Here is an 8,744-nt window from a genome sequence, read left to right on the forward strand (position 1 = left end):
GCTTTATATCCAAAATGTGAACCCAAAAGTATCTGAGATAGGTCTCAATCAATTTAAAAAATGTATTTTGCCAAGGTTAAGGATGTACCTGTGACACAGCCTCAGGAGGTCCTGATGACTTGGGCCCAAGGTGGTCGGGGTACAGCTTGATTGTATACATTTCAGCGATATGTGAGACATCAACAAATATGTATAAGAGGTATATTGGTTCAGTCCAGAAAGGTGGGACAACTTGAAGGGAGTGAGTGTTGAGGGGATTAGGGGCTCACATTTCTTACATGTGAGAGAAGGATAAAGGATTAGTCACATGTCTCAGTCTGGGTCAGTGAATCTTCATTTTTACATAAACAAAAGGACAGAAGAAGCAATAAAATATGCATTTGTCGCAGGTGAGCAAAGGGATGACTTTGAGTTCTGTCCTTTTTCCCAAACCTATGAAGATAGCCTATCAATTTATATTGCCAAGGTGGAATTAAGCAGAACTGTTTTAGGATAAAGATCTTGAGGCCCACAGGAATTTCCTTGTGGGCAAATTTTAAGGGAGGTATGTAGCTTTTTAAAAAAATCTTTATACCTATCTTATTTAGGAATAAAATGGTAGGCAGATTTGCCTGATGCAGTTCCCAGCTTGACTTTTCCCATTGGCTCAGTGATTTGGAGGTTTATTTTCCTTTCACAAAAGACAGGCAATAACATATGTTGGAGAGAATGTGGAGAAAAGGGAACCGTCATATCCTCATACTGGCAGGAATGTAAATTAGCACAACCACGATGAAGAACAGTTTGAAAAGTCCTCAAGAAACTAAAACTAGAGCCATTGCATCCAGTATATTTAGACCTTTGATCAATCTTGGATGTAGTTTTAGGTGTGGGGTAAAATAGAGGTCCTGTTGTTCTGGGCTGGGCATTTTTTTCCCAGATGAATAACTCCTCATGTTAACATAATTTATTAAATAATCTTTTACATAATATAAAACAATTATGTTAATTTTCTGTATATCCTTGCGTGCATTTCCAATTTGGTTACAAGGGCTTTTATCACAAGTTTTAATGTCTAGTAAAGCAATTGAATTTTTAAATTTATATTGTGTGCTACTGGCTATTTATTCTTCCATTTGACTTTTAAATAAAACTATTCTTTTTATGTGGAGAATTCCAGGAGAAGGAGGAATGCTTTCTGCATGCCAATTAGGAGGCCATGGTGGACCTCAGCCCCATCGGTCACAACAGCAACAGCAATCACCTTATCAGCCTTGTTCGTATCTCTTCCTCTTTTCCTGTCTTGCTTTCCACACTATTGCACCCCTACTTTCTGCCAGATAAACTCTCTGCTGCCAAGACTTGTCTCAGGCCCTTATTTTGGAGGGCCTAAAACTAAGATATTTTATTTTTTTAATAAAATAAAAACATTTCATAGCTTTAATTTATCCTATGAGAGCAGCTTTAGCTGCTATGAGGTGTACTCTCTTTCAATAATTTCTACATAATTAGTAATTGGTAATTTTAGTTCCTCTTTCCATCAGATGAATATTTTGGAGAGTTTTTATTGATTTAAAAGTAGCTAAGCTTTCTGGAATTATAATGAAAGAATGTGGTCTATAAAAATCTCTATTTTAAAAAAGTGTTATATTTGTTATTATTAATATTAGTTTTGATGGACCAATCATAATTGCATATGTTTATGGGGTACAATGTGATGTTTTGATACATGTGCACAATGTGAAATGATTAAATCAGGCTCATTAACACATCCATCACCTCATTTACCTACTCTCTCTCTCTCTCTCTCTCTCTATATATATATATATATATAATTTTTTGAGACAGGGTCTCACTCGTTGCCCAGGCTTGAGCTCAACGGTGTGTTCTTGGCTCACTGCAGTCTCAACTTCCCAGGCTCAAGCAATCCTCTTGCCTCAGCCTCCTGAGTAGCTGGGACTACAGGCACATGCCATCATGCCTGGTTAAACCTATCATTTTCAAAGATGAGAATTTTTAAATGTACTATTTTATTTTGAAACATACTATACATTATTCGGTATAAAGTACATTATACATAATAGATCTCAAACCTATTCCTCCTGTTTATCTGAAATTTTGTACCCTTGGATCAACAACTCCCTATTCCTTCCTTTCCTACTTCCCCTCCTTTCCCAGTCTCTGGTAGCCATCATTCTATTCTCTACTTCCATGAGTTCGACTTTATCAGATTCTACATGTAATTGAGATCATGTGGTATTTGTTTACTGCATTTTCTTGCGGTGTTTGGATTATTTTACTTAGCATAATATCCTTCAGATTAATATATGATAAATGACAGAATTTCACCCTTTAGACTTAATAATGTCTCATTGTGTATATATATTACATTTTCTATGCATTCATCCATTGATGGACACTTCAGTTGATTCCACATCTTAGCTCTTGTGAGTAATTATGGAGTGAACATGGGAGTGCAGGTATTCCTTTGACATATTCTTTTTTATTTAAGGCTAGTTTTGTGAAGCAGTGGGAGTGGAGAAGGAACAAAGAAATCTGTAACTAATTTCGATCACTTAGTTGTGAACACCACTGCATTCAGATCAGCCTCCTTCAACATATTCATTTCAATTTCTTTGACTGTATACCTAAAAGTATAATTACTGTACCATATGGTAGCTCAATTTTTAGTTTTTTAAGGAATCGCTATACCATTTTCCATAATGACTGTACTAATTTACATTCCCACCAGCAATATATGAGTTTTGTGTTCTCCACGTCTTCTCTAACACTTATCTTTCATTATTTTGATAAAAGCCCTTCTAATGAGTGTGATATGATATCTCATTGTGGTTTTATTACAATTTATGTTTCTCTAATGATTACTGAGTTTTTTTTTTTTTTCATGTACCTATTAGCCATTTGTATATCTTCTTTTGAAAAATGTGTATTCAGGTCCTTTGTCTATTTTTAATTAGGTTATTTGTTTTCTGTCTTTCGAGTTTTTTTTACTTCTTTATATATTTTGGATATTAACTTCTTATCAGAAGTATGGTTGAAAATATTTTCTTCCATTCTGTGGGTTGTCTCTTCACTGCCTTAATTGCTTCCTTTGCTGGGCAGAAGGTTTTTAGTTTGATGCCATCCCATTTGTTATTTATTTTATTTTATTTTATTTTATGTTAGAGACAGGGTCTCATTCTGTCACCTAGGCTAAAGTGCAGTGGCATAACCATAGCTCACTGTAGCCGCAAACTCCTGAGCTCAAGTGATCCTCCCACTTCAGCCTTTCAAGAAGCTGGGACTTCAAATGTGTGCCACCATGCCTAGCTAATTTGTTTTTGTTTTTTTATTTTTTGTAGGGATGGGGCCTCACTATGTTGCCTGGGCTGGTCTCAAACTCCTGGCCTCAAATGATCCGCCTGCTTTGGCCTCCAAAGAACTGGGATTACAGGTGTGAGCCACCCCACCTGGCCCTGTCTATTTTTGCTTTTGTTACCTACGTTTTTAGGGTCATATCAAAAAAATTATTGCCCAAACTGTGACCTGCAAGCCAAATCCGGCCTGTCCCCAGTGTTTTGTTGTTATTGCTGTCTTGGTTTATTTAATGGTGTCTGGCTCTGTCGCCCAGGCTGGAGTGCAGTGGCGCAATCTCGGCTTACTGCAAGCTCCGCCTCCCGGGTTCACGCCATTCTCCTGCCTCAGCCTCCCCAGCAGCTGAGACCACAGATGCCCGCCACCATGCCCGGCTAATGCCTGCCTCCAGTTTTTCTGTGGCCCTCACACTAAGAATGGTTTTTACCTTTTTATATGATTGGAGATAAAAAGCAAAAGAATAAAATTATTTTGTGAAACATAAAAATTACAGAAAATTCAAATTTCAGTGTCCATCAATAAAACCTTGTTGGCACACACACACACACACACACACACACACACACACACACACACACGCTATTGCTCAGACAAATGTCATGGGAAATTTTCACTATGTTTTCTTCTAGTGGCTTTACAGTTTCAGGTCTTATATGTATTTAAGTCTTTAATTCATTTTGAGTTGATTTTCTTATATGGTGTAAGATAAGAGTCTAACTTCATTATTCTGCATGTGGATATCCAGTTTTCTCAAAACCATTTATTGAAGAGACTGACCTTTCCCCACTGTGTGTTCTTGGCATGTACATCAAAAATCAATTGGCCATAAATGCATAGGTTTATTTCTGGATTTTCTACACTGTTTCATTGGTTGATATGTCTCCTTTGTTGTCAGTACTATCCTCCTCTGATTTTAATCACTTCATAATATGTTTTGAAATCAGAAAATATGATTCCTCCACCTTTGTTCTGACTGGGAAGAGTAACAAAATTATTTCTGGAATTCTAATTTTTATTATGTTCTGACTCTTGAAGTGTTCCCCAAGTTTCTTCTCTTTACCTCATGATTTCTATCTTTTTGTGTTTTGTTTTGTTTTGCTGTTTGGGTTTTTGTTTTTTTTTAATGTAATCTCCCAAACTATCGATTTAATTTTCAGCAAAGACCATTCTCTTTTTTTATTTAGTCTAATGATATTTATTTTTGAAAATCATGTTTCATAATTCCAGGAAGTCTTTTTATGTATGTGTATATATTGTAAGTTTGTCACAGGAAGCCCTCATTGGTTCTTTGTAATGGTTTGTTCTGGATAACTGTGCAGTCTCCCCTCCTGTCCTCTTTCCGCCGTCTTTCTGCACTGCTACAACCGTGTGCATACATGTCCTGGCTGATGATCTCAAGAGCATCAACAATGCTGAAGAGAGGCAAATGCTAGTCTTATTAGGCCATGCTCCAAAGTTATTGTCTGGTTCCTAACTGTGATGATGAAGCATGGTTGCATTGACATATTTAAAGTCATTGATGATCACAGAGCAAGGATAATTGTTGTGAACCTCGCAGGAAGGCTAAACCAGTGTGGAGTGATCAGTCCCAGATTTGATAGGCAACTCAAAGATCTAGAAAAATGGCAGAATAATTTGCTTCCATCCTGTTACTTTAAGTTTGTTGTACTGACAGCCTCAGCCGGCATCATGGACCACAAAAAATCAGGATGAAACCACACAGGACGGAAGATCCTGGGAATCTTTTTCTAGAGGTGTAATCCATATTTGCAAAGAAAATTCCTCATAAGAAAAAAATATTTATTCTGCCTCACCCCAAAATTTTAGTTCAATGACATCCATCAGGTTTTAGTTGTTCGTCATCTTTCTGGTTACCAAACCTGTTTAAGTCTTTAGCACTTTTCCTTTGCTGACTTACATCTAATCTGCCTCAGCTATTTAGTCAGTCTGTTAGGCTCCTTCAGAGACAAGCTAGCAAGTGACAGAAAGTACAAAAGTTGGCTGGGCGCAGTGGCTCACGCCTGTAATCCCGGCACTTTGGGAGGCCGAGGCAGGCGGATCATGAGGTCAGGAGTTGGAGACCAGCCTGGCCAATATAGTGAAACCCTGTCTCCACTAAAAATACAAAAAATTAGCCAGGCATGGTGGCGGGCACCTGTAATCCCAGCTGCTAGGGAGGCTGAGGCAGGAGAATCGCTTGGATCCAGGAGGCGGAGGTTGTGGTGAACCGAGATCATACCATTGTTCTCCAGCCCGGGCAACAGTGCAAGACTCTGTCTCAAAAAAAAAAAAAAAAAAAAAAGTACAAAAGCTGATTTGTTTGTTCGTTTTTACAATGTGCCAGTCTTTTCTGGTATTACATATCTGCTGATGCAAAAGAAAAGGGCATCTTTTCTCTCTAGTCACACCAGATGCAAACAATAGCCATTTTCCAACCATAGGGACCACACACAAATGAGCCCAGTGGCTTATTTCCAACATTGCTGGGTTAGGTGTGTCTCCTTCTAAGTCCATAGGTCATTGAAAAATACAGCCCTCCTCATGGGAATTCAAAGATACGGTTGAGCTGCCTCATGGAAAACTGGGCTTTGTGCCAAAGCTTGTGAAGACACAGGCTGCCTCGTCTCCTGCTGTTCCCTCAGCTACTGTCTGACATTAGGGAGAATGAATTCTTTTACCTGAGCTCTAACGCAATGGACAAATTTACTCCTCCAACAGTATTGGTGTGACTAGAGAAAGGACAACAGGGCAGCCAATGGTTCTGTTAAGAACTGTATCAAATCCACCAACAGTCACAGCCTCACTAATGTAATTTACCTCAGAGATTATTTGGACTAATCTAATCTCATGCCCTATAGCCCTGATTCATCTGCCTGGACGTCTTTCCCCGCCTCTTCCTTTTCTCACTTTCTTCAGTCTCTGATTAAAAGTGACCTTCAGAGAGACCTTCCCTATTCATTCTATATAAAATAGCACAACCACATCCTTCTGTCCTCTTAACCTGCTTTATTTTTCTTTGTAGCCAACCCCTTATTTTTCTCATTGTCTGTGTCCTTTTATTAGAATATAAAGAACAGGGGATTTTGTGTTTGCTACTGATCTCCATCACCTAAAACAGTGCCAGAAATGTTATGGATGCTCAGAATGTAACTGTTGAATGAAGAAATAAATGAGATTCTTGTACAAATTGTGGACTCACACTCATCGTCTTGATTTGGAAATCTGGCTGTTTTATTATTCCATTTGTAAACAGAGTAAGGAATAAGAGAAAAGCCACGATATGTGCTCAAGCTACTTTATGTCTGAATGTTCCCATCATGGGCTATGTGAACATTTTTTAAAAATCCAATCTTTTTTTATTTCCAAGGGGATAAAATAAGTTCTTTGCACTCCCAGCCAAAGATGGCATATTGAACACAGGTACCTATTCTTACTTGCTCTTTAAACCATTCTAAAGTGACAATAGAAGTTTTAAATTCACAAAAGGAAGTGGAATAGATACAGAGATTTTAGTAATAACATTTCGTAATCTAGCAATCAAATACATAAGAAAAATTGACTCAGCAAAACTGAGAAAAACTACTGTTAAAATAGCAGAGGAAGAAGCCAGTAGCTAAAGTGGTTTAAGTCACAGAATTGCCCAAAAGCTCAGAAACTGTCTATCCCAGATACTAGTAGAGATAGGGATAATCCCAGCTATATCTTGAGAAAAATAGAAAAGCTGAGGATATAGTCTTTGAAGAAATAAACAGAGAACTTTAGACTTGAGAACTAGAGTTGGGGCAGGAAAAGTGCACTCAAAACAAAGATATTACACAAGTATATACGTAAGGACAGGTGAGGCTACCCCTCTATCTTCCTCTCTCCTTGGTAGCCAACCACAGTTCCCCAGGTCTTTACTCTCTGTGCAGCAAACAGATAGAGGCTTCTCTGAGAACCTGACTGGTCCAAAAAGAAAAATTAAGCATCCCAAACAGATCACCCTACAATTACATTCACAGTCCATATGCTATATTGTTCTACTGCTGACTTGGGTAGGTTGGGAGTTAACATTTTTCTTTCTCTTTTTGGTTCTGAATGAGAACTAGTCATTAGAAAGAAAAAAAAATTACATGAAATTTGGGAGTGGAGATTAAGCAATGGTCATTACTCTCTTAAGAATTCCACAGTTAAGCCGGGCGCGGTGGCTCAAGCCTGTAATCCCAGCACTTTGGGAGGCCGAGACGGGCGGATCATGAGGTCAGGAGATCGAGACCATCCTGGCTGACACGGTGAAACCCCGTCTGTACTAAAAAATACAAAAAAAAATTAGCCGGGCGTGGTGGCGGGCGCCTGTAGTCCCAGCTACTCGGGAGGCTGAGGCAGGAGAATGGCGGGAACCCGGGAGGCGGAGCTTGCAGTGAGCCGAGATCCGGCCACTGCACTCCAGCCTGGGCGGCAGAGCGAGACTCCATCTCAAAAAAAAAAAAAAAAAAAAAAAAAAAATTCCACAGTTAAATGTAATGCTGGAAAAGTGCAGAGTTGCCTCACAGATTCCAGCTTATCTTTCCATATCCTCAACTCCATGTCATGTTCTTCTTCCCATCTATAGGCCTTGGTAACAAACAGCATTCCCAGGTTCATCACTAGATATCTGGTGGCAAACCTACAGTGCTAGTACAGAGGTAACAGTTTCCCACAGTCTTCTCCTTGACCTCTTGTTCGTAGTCCCGCTGTGGTGACTGGACATGCTAGGTTTCTTGGATTTCCCTATAGACTGATTTTTCCACCCACTTCAGTGCCTGAGGAGGACTTGCTAGTGACGTTTTATCTGATCTGCTAGTCCTTCGCTTCCCTAGTTCCCCCCACAAATATTTAGGGCTAATTCCTATGACAAATCCCTTAATATTTATAGAGGTTGCTTCCCTATTGGACACTGACTAATAGTATCCACAAGCCATATTCAGGTGCTTAGTTTTCAGTCACCTTTTAAAATGCCCCCATGCTTTTTAATTGCCTTGACAAAGCTACTACCATAAATCTCCTTTGAGAGAAAAGAGATAATATCACAGACACACACAAAAATACTGGATTTTATTATAAACAAATATTCAGCCAAGAGATAAAGCTCTTAGGAATTAAAAATCTAATAGTAAAAATGAAATACTCATCAGAAGAACTGGAATATAATATTGAATCTATCTCCAGAAAATAGAAAAACAAATAAATAAAGAGATGAAGAAGACGAAAAATATTTTACAAAATAGAAGACTAGTCCAGAGAACTCAATATCTGAAAACACAGTTTGACAAAGAGAAGAGGAAAGAGAAAGGAAGATATCAACAATGAAATAACTCAATCCAAGTCCTCAGAACTGAAGAGTTTCTAGATTAAGATGACTCATATACTGT

At 38.5% G+C, this 8,744-nt stretch overlaps 1 pseudogene; it reads left to right on the top strand.

Annotated features, from left to right (window-relative positions):
- The first annotated feature begins 1,198 nt into the window (after positions 1-1,198).
- On the top strand, positions 1,199-5,106 carry LOC139363225 (small ribosomal subunit protein uS8-like; annotated as a pseudogene).
- Positions 5,107-8,744: the final 3,638 nt, after the last annotated feature.

The sequence above is a fragment of the Macaca nemestrina genome, chromosome 5 (assembly GCF_043159975.1).
Source record: "Macaca nemestrina isolate mMacNem1 chromosome 5, mMacNem.hap1, whole genome shotgun sequence".
NCBI classification, from domain to species: domain Eukaryota; kingdom Metazoa; phylum Chordata; class Mammalia; order Primates; family Cercopithecidae; genus Macaca; species Macaca nemestrina.